Consider the following 27,713-nt stretch of genomic DNA (forward strand, 5'->3'; position numbering starts at 1 on the left):
TACACCTGCAAAGCGTTAGCACTCGTTAGCTTGTCATTAGCGTTTTCATTCGAACCTATAGCTGTTTTCTTTTCTCCTCTCCTCTCTCTCGTTCCAGTTTTTCACAAGTTCATCAAACAACTGCAGTAAGAATATTTCATCAAGCACGGTGAGTAATGGCTTCTCCTGCTATTGTTATTTGCACCTCTTGCTACATGTACAGTTTATCTATCTCTGTCGCAGATGAGGGATTCACATGTGATAAATGCAGGGAAATAGTTAGGCTGACAGAGAAGATTTCAGAATTAGAGACACGCATCCAAACTTTAATTGAGGACAGTAAGAATGTTAGGGCTCTAGATACGGCTTTGGATGCGTCTAGCTCAGGGATTCCTGTACATTGTCCGGTTCCGGCAACAGAGCCCCTGCAGCAGGACAACTGGGTGACGGTGAGGCAGCATAGTCGTGGGTCAAAACACCGCTCTTCTGTTCCGATCAAAACATTAAACAGGTTCTCCCCACTCAGTGATTCACCCACTGAGAAACCTGATGAAAGTGCTCTAGTTACTGGTGATTCTATTGTACGGAACGTGAATATAAAGACACCAGCCACCATAGTCAAATGTTTACCGGGAGCCAGAGTGCCTGACATCTTGGCAAATTTAAAAGTGCTGGCTAATGCTAAATATAAATACAGTAAGATTGTTATTCATGCCGGCGCTAATGATGTTCGACTTCGCCAGTCGGAGATCACTAAAAATAACATTAAAGAGGTGTGTGAACTTGCAAGCACGATGTCAGACACTGTAATATGCTCTGGTCCCCTCCCTGCTTACCGTGGTGACGAGATGCATAGCAGATTGTCATCACTCAAGGGCTGGATGTCTAAGTGGTGCCCACAGAATAACATAGGTTTCATAGACAATTGGACGAGCTTTTGGGGCAGACCTGACCTGTTGAAAAGAGATGGTCTTCATCCCTCCTGGGGTGCCGCCACTCTTCTCTCTAGAAATATGGCATATAGTCTTAGAGTTTATACTTGACTAACTGGGGCCCAGGTCATGAAGCAGACAGACTGGCTAAACCGACCGTCTGCTTGCTGCCTCCCGTCACAGAGGTCAGTTTATTCTCAGCACATAGAGACTCTTTCACCTAGATATTACACTATAGAGACTGTGTCTGTTCCCCGAACTAGAAAATAAAAAAAATGTCCAAACCAAGTTAAGATTAACAATTTAATTGAGGTTCAACAAATAAAAAACAGATGCAATATGGATAAACAAATGATAAAGCTTGGCTTATTGAATATCAGATCCCATTCTACGAAAACACCTTTGTAAATAATATGATCACTGATCATAATATAGATGTACTTTGTTTGACAGAAACCTGGCTAAAACCTGATGATTACATTATTTTAAATGAGTCCACCCCCCAAGATTACTGTTATAAACATGAGCCGCGTCTAAAAGGCAAAGGGGGAGGTTTTGCTTCAATTTATAACAACGTTTTCACAATTCTGAACTCTATTGGGGTTAGAAAACACGTTTCAGGACCTACTCATTGTCGAAATTATACTCTAGATTTAATACTGTCACATGGAATTGATGTTGATAGTGTTGAAATTATTCAGCCAAGTGATGATATCTCAGATCATTATTTAGTTCTGTGCAAACTTCATATAGCCAAAATTGTAAATTCTACTTCTTGTTACAAGTATGGAAGAACCATCACTTCTACCACAAAAGACTGCTTTTTAAGTTATCTTCCTGATGTATCCAAATTCCTTAGCATATCCAAAACCTCAGAACAACTTGATGATGTAACAGAAACTATGGACTCTCTCTTTTCTAGAACTTTAAATACAGTTGCTCCTTTATGCTTAAGGAAGGTTAAGGAAAACAGTTTGACACCATGGTATAATGAGCATACTCGCACCCTAAAGAGAGCAGCCCGAAAAATGGAGCGCAGCTGGAGGAAAACAAAACTAGAGGTATTTCGTATTGCTTGGCGGGAAAGTAACCTATCCTACAGAAAAGCATTAAAAACTGCTAGATCCGATTACTTTTCTTCTCTTTTAGAAGAAAACAAACATAACCCCAGGTATTTATTCAATACAGTGGCTAAATTAACAAAAAATAAAGCCTCAACAAGTGTTGACATTTCCCAACACCACAGCAGTAATGACTTTATGAACTACTTTACTTCTAAAATCAATACTATTAGAGATAAAATTGCAACCATTCAGCCGTCAGCTACAGTATCACATCAGTCAGTGCACTATAGACCCCCTGAGGAACAGTTCCACTCATTCTCTACTATAGGAGAGGAAGAATTGTATAAACTTGTTAAAACATCTAAACCAACAACATGTATGTTAGACCCTATACCATCTAAGCTCCTAAAAGAGGTGCTTCCAGAAGTCATAGATCCTCTTCTGACTATTATTAATTCCTCATTGTCATTAGGATATGTCCCCAAAACATTCAAACTGGCTGTTATTAAGCCTCTCATAAAAAAACCACAACTTGACCCCAAAGAACTAGTTAATTATAGACCAATCTCGAATCTCCCTTTTCTGTTAAAGATACTAGAAAAGGTGGTATCCTCACAATTATATTCCTTCTTAGAGAAAAATGGTATATGTGAGGATTTCCAGTCAGGATTTAGACCGTATCATAGTACTGAGACTGCTCTCCTTAGAGTTACAAATGATCTGCTCTTATCATCTGATCGTGGGTGTATCTCTCTATTAGTTTTATTGGATCTTAGTGCTGCATTTGACAAAATTGACCACAAGATTCTTTTGCATAGCTTCTTGAAAACTACAGACCGGTATCCCTTCTTCCGTTCATTGCAAAGACACGTGAGCGAGCTGTGTTCAACCAGCTTTCTATGTTCCTTGTACAGAACAACCTCCTGGACGGCAACCAATCTGGCTTCAAAAGTGGCCACTCAACTGAGACTGCTCTGCTCTCGGTTACTGAAGCCATGTGACTAGCAAGAGCAGCTTCAAAATCCTCGGTACTCATCTTACTGGACCTTTCTGCTGCTTTTGACACTGTTAATCACCAGATTCTCCTGTCCACCCTCAGAAAGATGGACATCTCTGGAACAGCACTCCTGTGGGTTAAGTCCTACCTCTCTGACAGATCCTTCAGTGTGTCTTGGAGGGGTGATGTTTCAAAGTCACACCACCTTGCTACTGGGGTTCCTCAAGGCTCAGTACTTGGACCACTTCTCTTCTCCATCTACATGACATCATTAGGATCTGTCATTCAGAAGCATGGCTTTTCTTATCACTGCTACGCTGATGACACCCAACTCTACCTCTCATTCCAACCAGATGACCCGACGGTAGCTGCTCGCATTTCAGCCTGTCTGAGTGACATCTCTAGCTGGATGAATGACCATCACCTTCAGCTTAACCTTACGAAGACAGAACTCCTGGTGATTCCAGCTAACCCATTGCTTCATCACAACTTCTCTATACAGCTGGGCTCATCAACCATTACTCCTTCCAGGACAGCTAGAAACCTAGGAGTTGTGATGGATCATCAGTTAAGCTTCACAGACCACATTGCTACAACTACCCGGTCCTGCAGGTTTGCCTTATACAACATTAGGAAGATTAGACCCTTCCTGTCAGAGCAAGCAACCCAACTTCTTGTCCAAGCTCTTGTTCTCTCCAGACTGGACTATTGTAATGCTCTCCTGGCGGGCCTTCCTGCATGTACTGTCAAGCCTCTGCAATTGATCCAGAATGCAGCAGCGAGGGTTGTCTTCAATGAGCCAAAAAAGCTCACGTTACTCCTCTCCTCATCAGGTTACACTGGCTACCAGTAGCTGCTCGCATCAAATTCAAGGTTCTGATGCTAGCCTACAAGACGACCACTGGCACGGCACCAACTTACCTAAACTCATTGGTTAAATCTTATGTGCCCTCCAGAAGTTTGCGCTCTGCAAGTGAACCTCGCCTTGTGGTACCATCCCAAAGAAGTTCAAAATCACTCTCACGGACCTTTTCCTGGTGTGTGCCCAGCTGGTGGAATGACCTCCCAATCTCAATTCGTACAGCTGAGTCTTTACTCATTTTCAACAAACATCTAAAGACTCATCTTTTTCGCCTGCACTTAACCAACTAACTCTAGCACTTTTCCTTTTCTTCTCTTTTAATTTTATTTAAAAAAAAAAAAAACCTACCTATGCATTCTATACTAGACTAACTGAGACTTGTCATGGCACTTGTATACTGTTGTTGTTCTCTTGTTGACCTGACTGCTTCTATTGTTCTCATTTGTAAGTCGCTTTGGATAAAAGCGTCAGCTAAATGATTAAATGTAATGTAGATGTAAATGCATAGACTTGAACACTTTGTTGGCATCAATGGAAGTGCATTAGCATGGTTTAAATCGTACTTATATGACCGCCATCAGTTCGTAGCAGTGAATGAAGATGTATCATATCGATCACAAGTGCAGTATGGAGTACCTCAAGGCTCAGTACTAGTGCCGCTACTCTTCACGCTTTATATGTTACCCTTGGGAGATATCATCAGGAAACATGGTGTTAGCTTTCACTGTTATGCTGATGATACTCAGCTCTATATTTCTTCGCGGCCCGGTGAAACACACCAATTTGAAAAACTAATGGAATGCATAGTCGATATAAAAAACGTCTCGGTTACGTCTGTAACCTCGGTTCCCCGAGAAGGGAACGAGACGATGCGTCGATAACGCTTTGGGAACGCATTCTGCGTGAGTGCGTCTGAAGCATCCATGTCAACTAGTCCAATGGCGAGAGTGAGCGTCAGGAGTGACGTCACGACCAGGAATTGATAAAAACCCCAACCGGAGCAACCGGTGTTAGCTTCGACAGTGCCGAAGCAAGTCGATCACAGGAACGAAGGAAGTATGGCAGGGAGATGCATCGTCTCGTTCCCTTCTCGGGGAACCGAGGTTACAGACGTAACCGAGACGTTCCCCATCGAGGGAGAGACGATGCGTCGATAACGCTTTGGGAACGAGAATACCCAAACCGCCATATAACAAGTGCCTGAGTGTCAGCCAGAAAAAACCAATGGCTCAAGAATTAAAAACCTGAAACCCGGGAGTAGCGTCCAGGTCTAGGCTATAAAACCTGACGAATGTGAGTGGCGAGGACCAGCCTGCCGCATCGCAAACATCCTGAAGAGTGGCCCCAGATAATAAGGCTCTATAGGCCGCCATACTCCTAGTAGAATGAGCTCTGACCCCCAAAGGGCATGGTAGGTCAGAAGACTCATAGGCAAGAAGGATAGCCCCAACTATCTACTTACTAAGTGTCTGTTTAGTGGCAGGAAGACCTATCTTAGGTGACCCGAAACAAACAAACAGCTGATCGGATTTCCGAAAAGAAGAAGTCCGATGAACATAAGTGTCCAATGCTCGCACCGGGCACAAGAGGTTAGACTTTTCCTGGTCCGATGATGCAAACGGGGGAGGACAGAAAGCCTGCAGAACAATAGGTCTCGGAACAATGGTCGGTACCTTAGGGACGTATCCCTGCTTAGGGTAGAGAAATGCTTTGACCATCCCAGGTGCAAATTCAAGGCAGGTGGGAGAAACCGAGAGAGCCTGAAGGTCTCCGACTCTTTTTAGGGACGAAATAGCAAGGAGAAAGGTAGTCTTAAACAAAAGATACTTCTCAGAGACAGAATCTAGGGGTTCAAAAGGAGCCCTAGAAAGGCCTTCTAAAACTATAGCCAGGTCCCAGGCCGGCACTCTAGTACGAGTTGCAGGTCTCAGCCTCAAGGTGCCACAAAGAAAACGAGAGATAAGAGGGTCACGACCCAGAGATGCACCACCCACTGGGGCATGGAAAGCCGAAATGGCCGCCACGTAAACTTTTAAGGTGGATGGACACAGACCAGAAGTGAAGCGGTCCTGTAAAAACTCAAGAACTGAGACAACAGAGCAGTGGACGGGGTCACACTGATGTTGGTAACACCAAGAAGAAAAAACATTCCATTTGAGTCTATAAAGTTTCCTCGTAGCTGGAGCTCTGGAGCTAAGAATGGTCTCCACAACCTCAGTTGAGAGACCACTCTCTATGAGTTGCGCCCCCTCAGAGGCCACACCCAAAGCTTCCAAATCTCTGGCCGGGGGTGAAATATAGTGCCCCCGGCCTGAGATAGAAGGTCTTTCCTGATCGGGATCTCCAAGGGAGGACCGTTGAGGAGATGAATCAGGTCCGCAAACCAGATTCGGCTCGGCCAGTGTGGAGCTACGAGAAGTAGACTTACTCCGTCCTGGCGGACTCTCTCCAGAACTCCTGGGAGCAGCCCAACAGGGGGAAAGGCGTACAGACGTAGCCTCGGCCACGTCTGTACCATAGCGTCCAACCCCAGGGGGGCTGGATGAGTAAGGGAGAACCATAGTGGACAGTGCGTCGTGAACTGAGACGCAAACAGATCCACTTCTGCTTGGCCATAAGATTCCCATATGAGCTCCACCACCTCGGGGTGAAGCCTCCATTCCCCTGACCTCAGCACCTGCCTCGACAGGGTGTCTGCTCCAATATTCTGAGTCCCTGGTATATACATTGCCCTCAGAGAGCGTAATTTCCCCAGGGACCACAGGAGGATCTGGTGCGCTAATTTGCAGAGTGGGCGCGAGCGCAGACCCCCTTGATGGTTGATGTAAGAGACCACCGATGTATTGTCTGTGCGGACCAGCACATGATGGTCCCTCAGGTCTGGCAGGAAGTGCCTCAAAGCTTTGAAGACCGCCATCATCTCCAGGCAGTTGATGTGCCAAGAGTGATGATGGCTCTCCCACAGACCCTGAGCTGAGCGGCCTTCCATTACCGCTCCCCAGCCGGTAAGGGAAGCATCTGTCGAGATGGCAACCCGATGACAAAGAGCTCCCAATACCGGACCCTGGGACAGGAACCAGTGTTCTCTCCATATGACCAAGGCGCGGAGACACCGCCGAATCCCATACCACCCCAAGAAAAGTGGTCCTCTGTAATGGAGATAGCACACTCTTCTTGGTATTGAGCCTCAAACCCAACTTCTGCATATGAGCGAGGACGACATCTCGATGCCGAACCGCCAACTGTTCTGATTCCGCTAAAATCAACCAGTCGTCCAAGTAATTCAGAATACGTATGCCCTGCAGCCTGAGCGGGGCCAGAGCTGCATCTACGCATTTCGTTAATGTGCGGGTTGAGAGAGCTAGACCGAAGGGAAGTACCCGATACTGGTATTCTTTGGCCCCGAAAGAAAACCTTAGGAACTTCCTGTGCTGAGGGAGGATGGAGATATGGAAGTACGCAACTTTTAGGTCTATCGTGACGAACCAGTCCTCGGATCTGATTTGAGTCACGATCTGTTTGAGTGTCAGCATCTTGAATTTTAATTTCTGAACTGTACGATTCAACAGACGAAGATCTAAAATGGGACGCAGCCCTCCATCCTTTTTTGGAACAATGAAATAACGGCTGTAAAAACCCGATGCCCTGTCGGGAGGATACACCTGCTCTATAGCATTTTTCACTAAAAGAAATTTCACTTCTTGCTCCATGACCAGAGCCTGCTCGGGATGCACTACTGTGAGCAACACCCCATTGTAGCGAGGGGGCCAAGAACCGAACTGGATTCTGTAACCCTTCTCAACTATCTGCAGGACCCATTGAGATATATTCAGCAGACTTTTCCATTCTGTCAGACATTCTACTAAGGGAACCAGCCTCTCGAGGCTGGCCTCTGGTGTAATTTGAACAGCTAGTGCGGGGACCTGAAGCCGAAACGCAGGAACCACCGGAGCTAACTGCTCTTGAACCCCCCTCAGAGGGAGCGAACCCGACGCAGCGTCTGAGAGACACAGCGCCAGAGACCCGCTGGAGACCGCTGCGCCCCGAGGCACCAAGGGTGGCGGGGTTGGCAGGACAGCCCCGTGAGAGCACCGAGACCGGACGGGCACCGTATACTGAGGTGTACACCGCACCGTCTCGGTTGGGGCTGCCCTCACAGGTCTGACCCATTTGGCGTCAGGACCTTTTCTTCTGAGCCGATTGCTTTGCTAGATTGCTTTGGCTGTGAGTGCTGGCTCGGTCCCCGTGATTTTTGAAGAGGAGCGCGAGACGCAACACTCTCTTTTTGAAAAACACGATATGAGGAGCATGAAGGCTGGGGCTGCCTTGCACGCCCAGCAGCATCAGGATTAGATCGGCGAGGGAGAAAACTTTTAAAAGCTTCAGATTGCTTTTTATTTTCTTGAAATCTTTCAACCACTTCATTCACAGCATCACCAAACAGACCTTCATGAGAAATGGGAGCGTCTAAAAGAAAAGATCTATCTTTATCTTTAATATCTGAAAGATTAAGCCAAAGGTGTCTTTCTGTAGAAACCAAAGCAGCCATAGATCTACCAATAGCACGTGCTGTTTCTTTAGTCGCCCTGAGAGATAAATCCGTAGCCCGACGAAGTTCGCGAATTTCGTCACGGCTGACTCCCTCACTGTTATCTAACTCCCCCAGCAGCTCAGCCTGATAAGCCTGAAGCAAAGCCATCGAGTGAAGGCAAGCTCCAGCCTGACCTGCTGCTGTGTAAGCTTTACCCACTAAATTAGATGTGATCTTTAAAGGCTTCGTGGGCAAAGTTGGGTTCTTAATAGATGACGCTGAACCTGGGGAAAGATAGCTCGCGAGCGTCTGTTCCGCCCGGGGCATCGCTTCATAACCATTTTCTTTCAGCCCTCTTATATCAGAATAAATGCGCACTTGAGGGCTGAAAAGACGTGATGAATATGGCTTATTCCACGATCTAGACAGCTCACTGTGAAGATCAGGGAAAAAAGGGAGACCCCGTGATGTAGGAGATGTTTTAGAAGACAGAAAACGCTCGTCTAATTTGCTTTTAGGACGAGCGCTCTGTTTATCAGATGGCCAAGATATATGTAACTTATCTACAGCTCGTGTTAATACATCAACCAACTCCTCATATGCTGGGGAAAGAGATAGCAAATCCTCTTCCCCCCTGATTGTGTCACCTTCACTGCCCGTTACATCTAACTCCTCGGAGCTAGAGCAACGAAGCAATGAGCTCTCCCCCCGGGCGGAAGAAGCTGCAGGGCGGGATTCCGACACCGGAGTTTGAGCTATGGATCTCCCAGGTAAGGGAGGAGAAAGAGCCCTCGGACCCGTCTCCAACCCCGCTGAGAGATCCATTTGCGAACCCCAGGAATGCATTCTCCGTTCTGCCTCGGCAGAAGCGGGTCCTGTACCCTGAGGAGCGCGAGGTTCGCCGCTCTTCTCATCAAAGAGTGACAAGCGGGAGCGGAGCATGCGAAGCGAAAGCTTCTCACAATGCGGGCAATCAGTCTCCTCGAAGGCTGATAACGCATGCTCCACTCCCAAACAAACTACACAAAGCTCGTGTGTATCCCCACCCGTTAAATAACGCGGGCAGGGAGAAACACACTGTTTGAATAGTTGTTTCGCCATGATATATAAACTTTGAACAAGACAACAGTAAATATGACAGACAGGTTTGACACAGATCGCTTGCTGAGGCACAGAAAGCTAACACCGGTTGCTCCGGTTGGGGTTTTTATCAATTCCTGGTCGTGACGTCACTCCTGATGCTCACTCTCGCCATTGGACTAGTTGACATGGATGCTTCAGATGCACTCACGCAGAATGCGTTCCCAAAGCGTTATCGACGCATCGTCTCTCCCTCGATGGGGAACTGGATGACGAGTAATTTAAAAAAAAATATATATCTAAATTACGGCCTATGCTCTCAATGTCAAATGCAGAAATGTAAATCCATGCATTTATGACCTCAAGGTTAGATTATTGTAATGCTTTATTGGGTGGTTGTTCTGCACGCTTAGTAAACAAACTACAGCTAGTCCAAAATGCAGCAGCAAGAGTTCTTACTAGAACCAGGAAGTATGACCATATTAGCCCGGTCCTGTCAACACTGCACTGGCTCCCTATCAAACATCGCATAGATTTTAAAATATTGCTTATTACTTATAAAGCCCTGAATGGTTTAGCACCTCAGTATTTGAATGAGCTCCTTTTACATTATAATCCTCTACGTCCGCTACATTCTCAAAACTCAGGCAATTTGATAATACCTAGAATATAAAAATCAACTGCGGGCGGCAGATACTTTTCCTATTTGGCGCCTAAATTCTGAAATAATTGAATTAATGCTGTCACATGACAAATCTGCTTCAAAGATAATCTTACAGTACATTAGTTGATAATTAAAACATTGAAATAAAAATGTCCTTTACAAATACTAGAAATTAGGCAGAGATCATTTATCACAATTAGAAGATCTGGCATGTTTCAAATCTTTTCAGATGTATTGAGCACGGTACAAACAATGGGCTCCAGGACTGTTTTGATTATCATAACCTTTAAAGGCATTTTAAGAGAGATTATGTTGTGAATAAAATAGTTTATCCAAAAATAAAACGTCTTATCACTTACCTTTATTTTTTATTTATTTTTGTCCATATGACTTACAGAAGGAGATGTTAGGCAGGATGCCATTCAGTAATTTTATTCATGAAGCTAATTAAATCGTGAATAATAGTTTCTCTGTCATCAAATTTTGTGTGCAAAATAAATTTGTATAAATTTATTATTACATAATGTGACTTTCAAAAGCTGAAGTCATCTTTAAAGGTTTTTATGATAATTTATTTGTTAGAATATGTGTAACTCAATATTTTAACTAATTGCAAAAGCTAAATAATCAATAAATGTCTACTAGTTAATCAGTGAAATAATCAGTGATTAGTTGATTAATAGTTCTAATAATCATTAGATTATTCAGTTATCAAAATAATTGTTTGTTGCAGCCCTAGTTGCATGTTCCTGCTGTTTTGACTCTTAAAGTAGCAGTAGCTGTGGACTTGCATTATAAAAATCAACAAGGACCACGGTTCCAGCTAAAGATGTATGCATTTTTTATGTTATTATATGTTATTATAATTTATATTATATTATGATTTATATAATCAGGGTGTTTGGCATTATGACAAAAAGGTTGCCTACTCCCGGTGTAAATATAGCAGCAAAACTGTCAACATGAGCATATACACAGTATTTTGCATGGATCATTTTTAATTTCTCTCTTTCTCATTTTTAATTTCTCTCTCTCTCTCTCTCTCTCTCTATATATATATATATATATATATATATATATATATATATATATATATATATATATATATATAAATGCATGACACCTCAAAGTGGGTATGATATTTTTGCATTCCAGCTTGGCTGAATCTTTCATTTCTTGCCAGCTTATTTTTGCATAAAGGGCATGTTGTGCATCTCTGACTTTCTGTCCTACATTAAAAACCACTTAGCCTCTTTTAAGAAAGATTCTGTCCATTTTGTTTGATTGATCATAGACAATGACAAAATGATAAACTGTCTTTGAGTGAGTTGAGTTAATATAATGATTGCTAGTGTTATAGTCATATAAAAAGGCATTACTTCCAGAAGTGTCATACTATTCAAGTTTAATTATAGTTTTAAATATGCTTAATGTGCCTGTAAACACATTGACGTAGGTCCTAAGATCTAAAATTATAATGCATTAATGAACAAGCTAAAAGCATTGCTTTTAAAGCCATCATTATACATTACAGTGAATAAGCTATGGTGGTGCTCGACCACAAATATTTCCTCATCATAATAACCGAGTGCTTCTACAAAAACACCACACAGACACTACTAATTCTGGATATGTTAAAACCTCAGTTTTGAAGGGGTCATGACATGTTTTTATATTTTTATTATTTTCCTAAAGTGCACTTAACAATGCTAGTCATGGTTTCTTAACTTAAAAAGGCATCATTTAATTTTGCTTGACTATTTTCTGTTCTCTCTCTCTCTCTCTCTCTCTCTCTCTCTCTCTCTCTCTCTCTGTAAAACAAGTTACCTATGGGCTGGTGGTTGACTGTAGTCAGAAATGACATCTGAAATAGTAATAATAATAATAATAATAATAATTATTATTATTATTATTATTATTGTTATAAATGCATTTGATCTTTCTGAACTTGAAAAGTTTTACATGGTTTAAACTCGATTGTCTCAAAAGATCATGGAAAATTTGACTCTAAATGAAATGACCGCTTTAAAAATAAGAATTAGGATTTCTGGCAGGCTTGGGTCCTCAACCAGTCTGAGTTGAGGGTCTAAAAGAATCAGCTTTGCTTTTTTAACCCACTGTGCTTTGGTCTATTAACCGTCTGAACCTGCTCATATGCTAGTCTGTATGACTTCTGGTCTCAGAACCGGCCTGCCAAGAACAAGGCCTGATCTCAGCATCAGGCCTGGCGTTAATTGTCCCAGCAACTCTCTCTTGGTGTGATGCTCCCTGTGACGACATTCAAATTCTAGCGAAACACAATTAATGCAGAGCAGCAGGATGCTAAAAGCAAAATTTGTCACTGTTGGCATTGGAGTGTTTGCTAATTGCCAATCTGATTGGAGAAGATTCCTGAGTCCCCCTTCAAATTACACCCCTGACACCCCTTTATTTGTGCCATATCCTCTCCTGCATGGCAAAAAGACCAAGTGTGTTGGAGTTGCAGCCTAGTGGTTAAAACACATGTTCCAGACACTGAGTCACGGTGCTCATTTGGGAGATGTGTTGTGACCCAATCTCATTCTCCTTCTCCCTCTTCTCCCTTTCATTTCCTGTTGTTTCTCCACTTTCACCGCAATTACAGAGTAAATGATGATAACATTTTCAACATTTTTTTTTTAACTATCCCTTTAACTGTCAGTGTTAAACAGCCAAACTCAGACCCCTTTGTATCTGTATAAGGAAGAATTGAGGAAGAGAAAGTCAAAAGAAGGTGATAAGGAACACAAGGTGACGAGAGCGAACAGACCACCTGCAGTTCCATTTGAAGCAATCTGTTCAAGCGACTGGATCAAAAGAATCAAACGAACACATGATATTGTGCTGCTGACTAGAGAGTGGGGTGTTTGTGAGCATGTGCTTTGTGCCTTTGAGATTACACCTCACCTAGTGGGCAGGGTAAAGAATATTCTCTCACACTTCAGATGGACTGAAAAATAGAAGAAATGGTGTGGATTTATGCGATGACTTCTGCCTTTCTCTATTTCTTCTCCTTTGAACACTCCCTCATCTGTCCTTGTAGCCTGAATTCATATGAAGTCAATGCTGATGCTATGTCCATGCTAAAGTGAAACTGATGTTTGTATCAAAGTAACAAGACAAATTGCATTCTTTATTTTCTAGTAGCTGTAGCTGTTAAAGGCAGATTCTCATCTCAACACCAGGGGGCAACATCATTCTATTGTACAATCACTCCCAGAGCTTTCTTTCCAGTATGAATGGACCTAAATAAAATAAAGTTTAATTTGAAACTTTATATTGCTAATTGGTATTAATTAAATTTTCTAAAAACTGTAGCTTTTGTTTCAGTATATTTGTATTAGTTTATACTTTAAACTGTACCCTGTGTCCTTTGTTTGTCTGTGTATTTGTGCTGCAGTTGTAGCATGGTTGCTAAATGTATTTATACGAATAACAAAGAAATGCTTCTAGAGATCTATCTAGAGAGAGCAAGAGAGCAAAGATGTTTGTGTGTGTAAAGGTTTATATGGTTTATATGGGCAAAAATGTGTATAATGACATAAGTATCACAATGTTAACACTTTTTTTTAGAACATTTCCTGTCTCCTTGAAACCAAAAACATACTAAAGGTGCCTACTCAACCATATTTTAAGGACAAATTTGAACCCAGAAGTGAGCTTATTCTAACAAAACCTTATTTTGAGAATGTCCTCGTCTGTGAAAAAATAAATAAAAAATAAAACTAATAATTTGTGCAAAAATAAAGTAAATAAAGGTTTTTTTTATGTTAAAGTGCACAACATTTTCTGGTAGGAGGTTACAGTATTTATTACAACAAAGTAAAACTTCAAGGGGTCATGTGATGCGTTTTCATGTTTTCCTCTTTCTTTATTATTACAGTATGTAGCTCTTTGTGCATGTACTGTATAAGATCTGGAAAATCCCAAAGCTCAAAGTCTCCCACAAAAGGATCTAAAATAGAAGGCTGATCCAGACTGGCCGAAAATACCTAGATCAAATTCTCCTCACATATCAATATCACAATTTGGGAATATTTGTATAATGCCACCCAATTGTATATGCAAAGAAGGAAGGTGTGATTTCAAGTTTCACAGTAGTGTTGTTGCCACCATGTTGTGATGATGTGTGTTTCTATGCAAATGGAAAAGCACTTTATTTGGCCTACCAAAAGTGGATGCAATTAGGAATCAGTAGTTAAGATTTATTTACAACACTGTTCCAGAACAGTACAACCCAAATGCTCATGTTTGTGCAGCACATTTTACAGAGGACAGTTTCCTGAACCATAGAGAATACAAGGACAGCTGTGCACAAAGGCTGTTTTTTAAAAAATGGGGCAATTCCAAATTTTGATCAGAAGTGCAGATATTGGTTTGTGTTTCCAAACAAAGTATCATCTATCCTCTGTGCGGAAAGACGACAAGCATAGCTGTGTTCTGTTTCACAATAAATACTCAAGAAGAGCTGAAGCAGCACACATCCATTGTGCTTTCACACTGGCAGCATCACGTGCATCTTACCACTCTGATACATTCTGCTCAATCCTTTACTATATGCTATGATCAATCGGTTTGGTCATCTGCATTTTCAAAATCTGACTTGGGCTCGAACTGATATGACAAAACTGAGGTGGTCAGTTTTGGCAAGGTTGTTCCTTTCGCTTCGAGGCCCCCTCAAGCGTGGTACCACTGCACCAGCTGCACCCCCATAAGGATAGTCCTGACCCCTTTAAAGACAAGTGGAAGTTGGTTCCAGAGGCAGATAATGGTTTATTAGAAAACAAAAGAATATACAACCCGAATTCCGGAAAAGTTGGGACGTTTTTTAAATTTTAATAAAATGAAAACTAAAGGAATTTCAAATCACATGAGCCAATATTTTATTCACAATAGAACATAGATAACGTAGCAAATGTTTAAACTGAGAAATTTTACACTTTTATCCACTTAATTAGCTCATTTAAAATTTAATGCCTGCTACAGGTCTCAAAAAAGTTGGCACGGGGGCAACAAATGGCTAAAAAAGCAAGCAGTTTTGAAAAGATTCAGCTGGGAGAACATCTAGTGATTAATTAAGTTAATTGATATCAGGTCTGTAACATGATTAGCTATAAAAGCTTTGTCTTAGAGAAGCAGAGTCTCTCAGAAGTAAAGATGGGCAGAGGCTCTCCAATCTGTGAAAGACTGCGTAAAAAAAATTGTGGAAAACTTTAAAAACAATGTTCCTCAACGTCAAATTGCAAAGGCTTTGCAAATCTTATCATCTACAGTGCATAACATCATCAAAAGATTCAGAGAAACTGGAGAAATCTCTGTGCGTAAGGGACAAGGCCGGAGACCTTTCTTGGATGCCCGTGGTCTTCGGGCTCTCAGACGACACTGCATCACTCATCGGCATGATTGTGTCAATGACATTACTAAATGGGCCCAGGAATACATTCAGAAACCACTATTGGTAAACACAATCCGCCGTGCCATCAGCAGATGCCAACTAAAGCTCTATCATGCAAAAAGGAAGCCATATGTGAACATGGTCCAGAAGCGCCATCGTGTCCTGTGGGCCAAGGCTCATTTAAAATGGACTATTTCAAAGTGGAATAGTGTTTTATGGTCAGACGAGTCCAAATTTGACATTCTTGTTGGAAATCACGGACGCCGTGTCCTCCGGGCTAAAGAGGAGGGAGACCTTCCAGCATGTTATCAGCGTTCAGTTCAAAAGCCAGCATCTCTGATGGTATGGGGGTGCATAAGTGCATACGGTATGGGCAGCTTGCATGTTTTGGAAGGCTCTGTGAATGCTGAAAGGTATATAAAGGTTTTAGAGCAACATATGCTTCCCTCCAAACAACGTCTATTTCAGGGAAGGCCTTGTTTATTTCAGCAGGACAATGCAAAACCACATACTGCAGCTATAACAACAGCATGGCTTCGTCGTAGAAGAGTCCGGGTGCTAACCTGGCCTGCCTGCAGTCTAGATCTTTCACCTATAGAGAACATTTGGCGCATCATTAAACGAAAAATACGTCAAAGACGACCACGAACTCTTCAGCAGCTGGAAATCTATATAAGGCAAGAATGGGACCAAATTCCAACAGCAAAACTCCAGCAACTCATAGCCTCAATGCCCAGACGTCTTCAAACTGTTTTGAAAAGAAAAGGAGATGCTACACCATGGTAAACATGCCCCGTCCCAACTATTTTGAGACCTTTAGCAGAAATCAAAATTGAAATGAGCTCATTTTGTGCATAAAATTGTAAACTTTCTCAGTTTAAACATTTGCTATGTTATCTATGTTCTATTGTGAATAAAATATTGGCTCATGTGATTTGAAAGTCTTTTAGTTTTCATTTTATTAAAATTAAAAAAACGTCCCAACTTTTCCGGAATTCGGGTTGTACAAAACAATGCAAAGCAACTTGAAAAAAACTGAAAACACAGTGGTTTAAACACATACTGGTTATATGACAGCAGAAAACAAGAACCAAGTGCAATCTAATAGTCCAAAACAAGCTCCTGTAAGGTGCAGCTCCAGATGTCCCCACAACAGAGATGGAGAACATGGTAGAGGTGATGACCACCACAGTGTAAGGGAAACAGGTCAATTTAGCTCAAAGGGAATCATTCAAGAATTTAAAGGGAATTTGAACAGAATCACTGTTTCACGGCTGATCACTGAGACGCCCTGCGATTCACTGAACGAACGCCATCAAATCTGCACTGAATATTAATATCCAAAGTATAGTGAAAACACTATCAATTAGCACAGTAACAAGATCGGCAGTTTAAGACATTAACTTAAACACAAGATACTTCTCTTTTCAATATGAATAACGCTTTATTAGATAAATCTAAGACATATAAACTAATCTAACACATAAGCACATGTACTCACACATTCATACAAGTTGCAGGAAGATAGAACGTTAGGGAAGAATGAGTTTAAGAGAATGGAAATATGGAATCCCAAGTTTACAGCAATACGTGAAATTGCATAGACATGAATCCATCAATCACTTACTTCATTGAGTTCCTCAATTAGGTTAAAATTATATTAGATACACCAGTACAGATCAGAGTCTGGAAGTGTTACTTGCATCTCCTGTGTAAAGGGGTTCCCTTTGTTGTCATTGAAAGGGGGTTTCCCGATGTCGCTGATTGGCTGGAAGTTCAGTAGTGACGTCTTGGGAAGCCCGTGGTTGGGCGTCGGCTGACGATGCAGAGTTGTGTGGGCTGGTTGAAGTTAAACGGGCACTCGAGGTCAGACTCGGAGACACAGCGTTACAAAACTTAACTCAGAACACGAAACTCTCAAACGGAAAAGAAAAGAAACTAAAGTAAAAGAACAGAAGTAAAGTTTGACGAGACTAGGTGGTGTTTCTTATCATCGTGGCTAAGTAGCAGCAGGCGTGAAGGCCGAAGCATGCTGGAACCGCTCTCAAAGAACGCTAACAGTGATGACTAAAAGCAAAGCTACAAGCTAGTAGCAAAAGCTAAGAAGCAAAGAGAAAAGCTAAAAGCCGGGATTGACTGATAGCAAAAGCTAAACGCAAGTTAAAAGCTAAAAGCAGGATTTGATTGTGTCCTGAATATTTAAACTGGCCTTTTGGCCACACCTCAAATCTTGTCTTGACCAATTAGATATCGTCTTTGCTCGGGGTATCAAAAATCATATGTTATCTTATCAAGCACGTGGTCCGAATTTTCCCGCTTTTGCAGGGTATAATTTTGGACATGATTCCTATAACAAGAATATGATACATTTGACAAATAACTGATGGTCAGGAACATTTCAAGCAAACAGATTCAAACACATACGTAAATACTAAACATGAATATGGATAACCCTTAACCCTTTGGCCTTCTTCGGTCATTTTTGACCGAAAAAATTTATATTTTGAAATTTATAAAAATCGTAGCTTCATTGGAATGAGATTACACTTATCACATTAGCAATATGAAAGTACAAAAAAAATCATGGACATGATTTGGATCTTAAATAGTCCAAAAAAGAAAATAGTCACACTTACCTTCTTCGCGGTCAAAAATGACCGACATAGGAAATGATTGTGAAAAAGAATATGAAAAAATGTGAAAAATGTCAGGAAAAAAGTGTGCAGCAATCAAGGGGTGACTCTCCAGAATATCAGGAATGCAAAATAGACACCAATCAATTAATGGAAAAAATACAAAAGGGGCTCTCTCTCTCTCTCTCTCTCTCTCTCTCTCTCTCTCTCTCTCTCTATCTCTCATACACACTTACACTTACACACACACACACACACAGAAATGAACCGGTAAGACTGCAAGAGAGCACATTGTGAGAATATGTGAAATCAATAAATGAAAACTAAAAAACAAAAGGCTTGCTTTCTCTCTCTCTCTCTCTCTCTCTCTCTCTCTCTCTCACACACACACAAACACACACACACACACACACACACATAAATGAACTGGTAAGACTGCATCAGAGTAAAATGTTTTTATTTTCAAGTTATTGAAATAAAATCAATAAATCATAAATAAAAAAAAATCCAAAAGAGATTCTCATTCTCCTTCTCTAACATTTATTGAAGTACATTGAATAAAATATTAATTAATCACAAAATGTTTGTATAGTGTTTTGAATGATCACTTTTCATTCCTTGTTTTGTTAGATTTTTTTTAATTATCAAATACTGAGTAACAAAAATGCTTTCTATGTGTTCCCTTTCTAACAAGATTTTAATGTTTGACTGTAATCATAATGAAAAACCTGATACCTATCTAACCAAAAATATCTAAACCTTGACAAAAAGTAATCTTTCAGAATGTCTAGATGTATATCTAAATGCAAAACATAAAAAAAATGAAGAGATGAAGTCTAAAAAACTATGAGAATCCAAAAGCCTCTGTATACCATATTTTTCGGACTATAAGTCGCACCTAAGTAAAAGTCGCATCAGTCCAAAACTACGTCATGACAAGGAAAAAAACATATATAAGTCACACTGGACTATAAGTCACATTTATTTAGAACCAAGAACCAAGAGAAAGGTGCTCTATGTTTTCAGTGCAGGCTACAGGAGCACTGAGCAGCATAGAGCGCCCTCTCGCAACATTACACAAGTTTTTTTTTTTTTTTAATGCCTACAGATTGCCCAATTCTCACATCAAAAAATTGATTTTAAATGCTTTCACTCTATTTTAATGTGAAATATTGCATTTATTAAAAAATAGTAAATACATAAAGAGATAAAAATTCCCTAAAAATCATACATAATAATCAAAAAATATTATTGAACAAAAATATATTACATTGGCATCCCTGAAGAAAAATAAACTTATATTTCAAGGCTTCGGTCACTTTTGCCTGTGAAGTAGGTAAGTGTGACTCCTATAGTTATTAAAAGACATAATAAGTGATTATAAACATGATAGTCAAATGTGTGGGTTACATATAAATGAATATGGAGTTAAGCGATGGACTGATATTCATTTATAAGTCCTTTTGAGTTCTTTTTTTTTGTATCCATTTATATCTAGAAAAGACAGTTCCTGTGCCATTCTCAGACAAAAGATGTTGTGTGGGGACCGGAGGTTAAGAGGCCCCCTTAGGGGTCTTTTCAGTCTGGTTCTGCTAGGTGGGGAGGAAGTCAATCCAAGGATCTTGTTTATTACTCTCATGGGTTTACATGTGCTGGCCGGCGTTGCATCTTGATTACTTGCACCAAATTTGACAATCTCTTCTCCGAATTGAAATTGTAAATAATTGTTCTAGTGGTTGAAAGCTGTTCTGTGAAAGAGTTGGTTGGTTGGTTATCTTGGTTCGGACTTGTGGCACTAGGAATGATTTACAACCTTCTGTTGCCTGTCTGAGTAATTCGGCTCGTGTTTCGACCACAGTCCTGATCGACTCTTGAATTTGTCTGGTTCGGGTCTGATATGCTACAACAGCTAAGCTGAGGACCACCATGACAAAGTGAAATACCACCATGGTGGAGCTGGCAGAACCGGGTACCTTGGCAGAGAAGAAAAATGTTGGGGATCACGAGGCCATGGAAGACAAAAGACAAACCAGGTGAGCTCGGGAATTGCATGACAGCACAGGCAAGGAACACGAGTGATGTCCAGTTCGCGAACAAATTGTTCTTTTGAACTGGTTCTTTCTAGTGGACCGGTTGTACACGTTCGATATGGAGAACCGGTGAACTGGAGATACTACATGTGTGTAGTACTGAACTGTACAGTGGTTCTCGAGTCAACAGTTCTCGAATCTCCAGTACACTGAACCGAGAGCCATTTCTTTAGGACATGATGGACATACTTAGAACCGATAACCTGGAGATACTGAGCATGTGTGAAGCTTAAACTGATGCTGTGCTGATATAAAATGAGTCTTATCTTTACTCTGTTGTATTTATGTGTGCTGCTGCTTGTAGTTGGATAGAATATTCTTCTTCTTTTTTTATTAGAAAGTATAGTTTTTCCATAAACATAGCACATACCGAACTGTACCGAAAACCGTGACTCTAAAACCGTGAAACAAACCGAACCGTGAAAAAGTTGAACCGTGCCACCCCTAGTTATTACTATTTATTTATTTCAATTTTCCAGGATGATAGAATTGACTTCATTACATAATGACATATATATTTTTTCATATAATGTTTTTTTTTTTTTCTTTCACGGTTCACAGAAAAGAACCAGAATTCTATTGGGGATAGCCTCTGTGGCCAACGCAGTAGAAGCAGCGAACACATGAGTACGTACGTTCACTGAAACCTGGCTAAGTAAATCTGCTTGGCTGTACAGAACGACTCCATCTCTAAGTTAATGAGGAAAACTAAAAGTGGTGGACTATGTTTAAATGATGGTTGGTGCTCAGGCATAATATCTCTGAAGAAGATGCGCTCCCCTAATATAGAGGCACTCTTCATAAACTGAACAGACTTGATGAAGCATGAAACAGACTTGACATGAACAGATTTGACTCATCAACAGCAGAATACAACATTAATACACGACAAGGGACAATGGCAAAAACATGACTACTTAAAACAAACAATGATGGACACATGACACTAACAAACCAATGGAGAACAAGGCACATGACTAAAACAACCAATGAGTAAACAGAACTGATAATCACATGACAAGACAATAAACCAATCAGAACATGACACAATGAACAAGAGGAACCAATAGCAAGAAGACAAGAGGGCAAGGGAAGCATGACACAAACAGCATAAATCAAACTACAAAATAAGAGACATGAAAACATTATTATAAAAAAAAAAAATGTTTGTATGTATACTAAGCTTTGGCAATATTGTATCATTCACATTCATGCCAACAAATCAATTTCTGAATTGAACTGAAGAGAGAAAGAGAGACCCATAACCCATAAAACAATTTTTTTCATACACAAGATAACCACAAGATAAATGTTTATCGAATGGATTCATGAAGACATTTTTATTATTATTATTTTTGGAATTGTCATCAAGAAAACCACTATATCTTAACAAGGCAAAGCAGAAATACAAGAGAGTATAAAGAATGAGAGAAATTGAGAAATTGGGTTCTGGGAGGAAGATAGGAGAGTAGATTACTCCTGCACTATTTTTCATTTTAAGCAGCTTGTTGACCTTTTGCAGTCAAGCCTGTAGGTGTAGTTTAGCTTCTGTGCTGGAGTCTACTGTAATTTAGATGGAAACTGAAGCACAGAGAGGAGTGACTTAGAAGGGGAGTGTGTCCATGTATGGCTTTGGGGCGATGCAAGAGTCTGGGCAGCCGACCATCTCAAAATGATTGCCTCTCGTGGGACTGCCCTTTTAATATGAGTGTGATTTACTGCCCTTCTTCAGTAGCAGCATTGAAAGGACTCTCATTCAGGATGAGCCAATAGGAAGTGATGATGCTGTTAAAAACTGTCAACACCATCGGAGAGAAGCATAACATGTCAAACTTACAGTGTGAAACAGCTGTCTTACCGAACAACTATGGCACGCAATGGATTTAAACTGTAAAATATTACCAGGATTTATTAACATTTAAATATAATCATAACTTGCAATTCATGTAATATGTAGTGTATAACCATGTTATATTTGTAAATAAATGAAAAAAAATCTGTAACACTTTCTATGAAGCCCGTATTTATAATACATTATAAGGGATTTTCTTAAGGCATTGTAATGAATGCATAATGCAAAACATTAAAATAAGTTATATCAACTCTTGAATAATCATAACGACAATTATAATACATCATAATACTTACGTATATGTGGTTATAAGTTTAAGAGTATGATTATTTATAAAACACAACACCATATTAAATCTACTTCATTTACACTATAATGGACTGTATCATATCTTGACATTGTTTATTTAAGATCTGCATAGTATCTTACTACAGCTTGTGAGTGGTTATATGTTGAGTGTTATTTGAGTGTTTCTGTGGAGATGTTAATTAATTGATGTGCGCTTAATACTCCAACTGAGAAAAAAAAGCAATGTTTTATAGTGTTACATTTATTTTGATGGCACCCTTAATCAATCGACTATGAGCAACTTTGCCACTACATGCCAATTAACTCTAATGAGAGTATTAGCATCCTCGAGTATGGTTGAATCTGGTATGGTAGAATAAGCTAACATACATGCAAAGACACTTATACTTTATCTGTTGGTTGACCATCAAAATAAAGCATTAGGCTATATTTAAAGTTGCAGACATACTAATACTCTAATGACCGCTAGTTGACATGTAGTTGCAGAGTTACTTATCAACTGCTGTCTAAAGGGTACCATCAAAATAATCAAACTGATATTACAAAAAAAAAAAAAAAATAGTTCAAAGCAAATGTGTCATATTACTCATTAACCTGAACTGATATCTGATCTTATGGCTGTTTGAGATAAATTATTATAATTATTATTATTATTATTATTATTACTACTACTTATAAGTGGTCTTAATTTGACCACTTTAATTAAAGTAGCATCAGAAAAATGGCAAGGTATGAGACTTATAATACATTATAACTATGAAAAATTTAATCCGTTGTAAAAGTGGATGTTAATTGTGTTATAAATGATAATAATCTTAAAAGCTATAACCACAAATAAGTAAATATTATAATATATTAAAACTGTTCTTCTGAATATTCATGAGAGGATACAACATATTCTTATGTTTTTTTATGCATTATGCATTCATTATAAGGCCTTAAGAATACACTTATAATGTATTATAAATACAAGCTTCATAGAAAGTGTTACCAAAAAATCTCACAATTAGCGAAGCTATGTTTCATGATAGTAAAGTGTTAGTTTTGTTATTTTAGATTAAATAGAGTTGCCAGTCCTGTATTTGAATCCTTAATTTGGTTGCATTCACAAACAGTTTTCTTTTGTTTACTGGAGTGACAACAACATTAACTAACCAAATCCATGCTCTTCAATTTGAATGATTTCTGAATGTTCGTGTTACAATAAAAACTACAGTAAGTACTACTGAAATCTCACAATATTACTGTTTTTTTTTTACTGTATACTTTATTAAATAAATTTTCCATTGGTGAGCATGATACTTCTTAACAAAAATCATCAATCATAATTCATCATCAACAAACCAAAAATATGTAACTTCATGAACAATTATAACTGTATACTCATTAATTATTAACCCATCATTTTAAACACACACATATAATGAAAACAAATTACAGCCAGATGAATACTGACCCTCTGTGCCTGATGTGAAGATGTGAGGAGATGAAGGAGATGAATTAGCACAGACTTTATTTACATAAGGGAATTCACACACTAGACACTGCGAGAGACAATCAATACCAGAAAAGGAACTCAAAACAGGAAACACTTTAAATACACAACTAAATCAAGGGAAGACGAGACAAACCTGGAATCAATGACAAAATGAACTTAGGACAACACCTGGGAAATAATTACAAAATTGGAACTGAATGAGGACAGCAAAAGGAAAACTAAATATGGATATCGAGGTACCACATGGGGAGAAAAACACACAAAAATGTAACAGAGTATTACATTACGCCCCCCTCCAGAAGGCACGTCCTTGTGCCACATAACACCCAATGATGGGGGGGCACTCTGATGGTCCCTCAGGACAGACACGGTACCTGTTCGAGGTGCCATGGTAGATCAGGGGACTTGGGCAGCCATGGTGGATCAGGAGACTCAGGAGGCTATGGCAAAGCCACCTCAGAAGCCACGGCACCAGGCACCACCTCGGCCTCTTACAGCTGGAGCCCTACTACTCCACCCAACCCAAAAAAAATCTTGGGGACTCTTATGGGTTTTGAGTCCCTCTGTGGGCCACGACAGGGAACTGGAGCCCTCCCTGGGCTTGCTTGAAGATCTGGAGCCCTCCCTGGGCTTATTTAAGGATCTGGAGCCTGCCCTGATTCGAGGTGAGAGGCATAGTCGGCGGGCTTGATTGAGGTGCGGCTGGCAGGCTTGCCATATGAACCACCGCCGGGCTTCACACAGGAGCAGCTGGCTGACTTGACTCTGGAACAGCCAGCGGGTTGGTTCTGGCTTGGGACAAGATGCTCTCCAGACACCGGAGGATTCCTTCCCTCCAGCTTAGTCCTGTGATGTCTGGGAGGTCCACGAGGCAATAGTTCTGGCCCCATGCCAGAACAATGAGTTGAGGGTAGAGACATCTAAGGCCATAGCTGTGGCGAACCAGCAGAACTCTCGCGAATAACCGAGCTGCAATTTCCATGCAGCTGGAAAACAAAAAACCTTCACGAAAGGTGGAAAACAAACACGGGGAAATGAGGCCGGTTTACTTTGTTTCGGTCTGCTATTCTGTCACGACATGCCTGCTGTGAAGGAGTGAGGAGGCGAAGGAGTGAGGAGATGAAGGAGATTCCAGAATTAACACAGACTTAATTTACATAAGGGAATTCACTTGCTAGACACGGAGAGAGACAATCAATACCAGACAAGGAACTCAAAATAGGAAAAATTTTAAATACAGGGGTAGATGAGTCAAACCTGGAATCAATGACAAAATGAACACAGGAAAACACCTGGGACAAATAATTACAAAATTGGAACCAAATGAGGACAGGAAGAGGACAACTAAATATGGACATAAAGGGAGCACATGGGGAGAAAACAGACACAAAACATGGAACAGAGTCTGACACCCTCATTCTCCAATTTTTTTTTAAATACTCCTGTATGTTACACCAACATAGTTTTTCTTTCCTTGTTACATTTACTTTTGGCTTGCTCACTGGGAGACTAAAGGATTAAAAGTTTATGAAACAGATTTCTATTAGTTCACTGAAAAAAATTATTAATTAAAGGTGGATGATATGAACAAAATTAAAGTGCAAAATATTCTTGCAAATATTAATGATAATGATAATTTTATGCAGAATGTCATAAAATATTTATGTGTCTACACAATGGGAACTTAATCACCAGCGTAGCACGCTGGACACTACTGACATTAATCTATAAATAGTCAATGTACATACACAAAATAATACTGTAAAACAGACAAATAATCATTGTAATTCTACAACACAGTGATGCTACGTCATAAACATTTTCTCTTATGTTTCACTATGAGGCAGTAGAGTTCACAGTTACATAATTCTAATAAGTTATGAAACTATGCTGTAATAATGACTGTGTAAGTTCTGCAACTATTAGCTATGAGTATGCTGGGACATTTATTTTTGTATTTACAGTGTATCATCAGACAGTTACTGAATGATGCAGTGTAAAAGAGCATCCAGGAATTGTTAGTAATATCAAGGCTATAAAATTTGCAAGCTTTGCTGACACAGTACTAGAGTGATAAGGACTGATATAACTCTAACGTGGTGAATTAGTGGCAGTCTGTGCATTTGCTATAACTACAGTACATCTATAAAATCTGCCGGCTACAACTAAAAAACATTCAATAATTTTGAACAGTTGGGTCAGTACGTACACATGTCCTCAACTTTGCTGGATCATTGGAGGCTTTGACTCCTGCTTCTCAATCCTTTAGACTGTGCTGCCTCTAATGTGCAATTTAAAATGATTCTATCCTCAATTATAATATGAAAAAAGCCTTATTTTCCCCTCAGCAAGCGCTTCAGTTGAGAACAGATGTTTCTCCCTCCCCAGGAAATGACTTGCTCTTTAGTGACAGAGGCATGCGGCTGCGCTTTATTAAACATATAAAAAGCCTCTTAAAGGAGCATTGCGTAGGTTCTGAAATTTCTAACCGTTACTGACACCAGTGGCCGTTAGAGGAACTGCAGCCAGTCTCATGCTCGTTCTCAGTGCGCACGCTCTTTTTTTTTGTTTAACTTACGAGGAGTGTCCGTGGGTGTCTGAATTGTGCTGGAGGCTGGTTGCTTCTTTCCACCCGCAGAGTCCATTTGAAAACACTATTGGCGCTGCTTACTATAATGGCTGGCGTGCCGTATGGTTGTAAGCCCAAGTAGACGAGAACGCGCATGACGTCACATTTTGTGAATTTTCGCGCCAATTCGGGCCCGACTCCTCCAGTCACAATTGAGCCTACAGGCTCATAGAGGCAACCGTGGTGGACAGTCGAGCTGTCATTCTTTTTTTTACATCATGGTTGGCTCATACATGTACAAATGAAAACTCTATCTTAAAGATTTGTTTAAGTAAAAAACTCCACATAGCTCCTTTAAATGATGTGATTGAGAGAAAATATAGGCTGATAATCATTCTTTCAATTTGGGGCAAGCAAGTGCTGCTGAAATAATTACAGATTGTGGCAACTCTCATCATGCTGTGAAAATGTCATGTTTTAAATGCTGCACTCGAGTAGGTGCACCACCAATTGATCGATGGAGAAATTAAAGTTCTTATGTAAACAACTTCTACTTTCCACATGTGAAGATACATGGAAGTACACATACAGCAGTACTTTTCTGGCAGTATGAAATCAAGTAATAGAACATAATTCAACAATTAACATTCTCTCACTATTTACCCACATTAGTGTCATTTCAGACCTATTAAAGGGTTAGTTCACCCAGATAGCAAAATTATGTAATTAATAACTTACCCTCATGTTGTTTCAAACCCATAAGACCTCCGTTTATCTTTGGAACACAGTTTAAGATATTTTAGATTTAGTCTGAGAGCTCTCAGTCCCTCCATTGAAGCTGTGTGTATGGTATACTGTCCATGTCCAGAAAGGTAAGAAAAACATCATCTAAGTAGTCCATGTGACATCAGATGGTCAGTTAGAATTTTTTGAAGCATCGAAAATACATTTTGGTCCAAAAATAGCAAAAACGACGACTTTATTCAGCATTGTCTTCTCTTCCATGTCTGTTGTGTGAGAGAGTTCAAAACAAAGCAGTCTGCATATCCGGTTCGCGAACGAATCATTCAGTTCACCAAATCGAGCTGAATCGTTTTAAACGGTTCGCATCTCTAATACGCATTAATCCACAAATTACTTAAGCTGTTAACTTTTTTAATGTGGCTGACACTCCCTCTGAGTTCAAACAAACCAATATCCCGGAGTAATGCATGCACTCAAACAGTACACTGACTGAACT

This window comes from Carassius carassius, chromosome 24 (genome assembly GCF_963082965.1).
Source record: "Carassius carassius chromosome 24, fCarCar2.1, whole genome shotgun sequence".
NCBI lineage: Eukaryota > Metazoa > Chordata > Actinopteri > Cypriniformes > Cyprinidae > Carassius > Carassius carassius.